Source organism: Morone saxatilis, unplaced genomic scaffold (genome assembly GCF_004916995.1).
Source record: "Morone saxatilis isolate NCDOM2014 unplaced genomic scaffold, NCSU_SB_2.0 Contig4, whole genome shotgun sequence".
Lineage (NCBI taxonomy): Eukaryota > Metazoa > Chordata > Actinopteri > Moronidae > Morone > Morone saxatilis.
Window position 1 is genome coordinate 153,733 of NW_023339984.1, and position 253 is coordinate 153,985.

Here is a 253-nt window from a genome sequence, read left to right on the forward strand (position 1 = left end):
CCCTACAGAGACAGACCTTCTGTTGAACCAGAAAGAGCCGTGATATCATTACTATATATTATATATTTCACACAACAACAAGTTTCAGCAAATAAGATAAAATGTTATTTTTATAAAAAAGTTGCAGCTTGTGGTGTGTTTGTGTATAAGACTGCCACCCCAGTCATGAAAGTCTGGACACACCCCTGCCCTGTACTTTAGCAACTAAGAGTAAAGACATATTCAGTGTAGGTCGTCCCCTAATTGGAAGGTA

General features: G+C 38.3%; 1 protein-coding gene across 1 annotated transcript in view; it reads left to right on the forward strand.

The window, feature by feature from the left end:
* The window catches only part of muc3a (mucin 3A, cell surface associated), a gene marked incomplete at its 5' end in the record, with an annotated part of 9,016 nt that overhangs the window by 4,847 nt on the left and 3,916 nt on the right, over positions 1 to 253 (forward strand).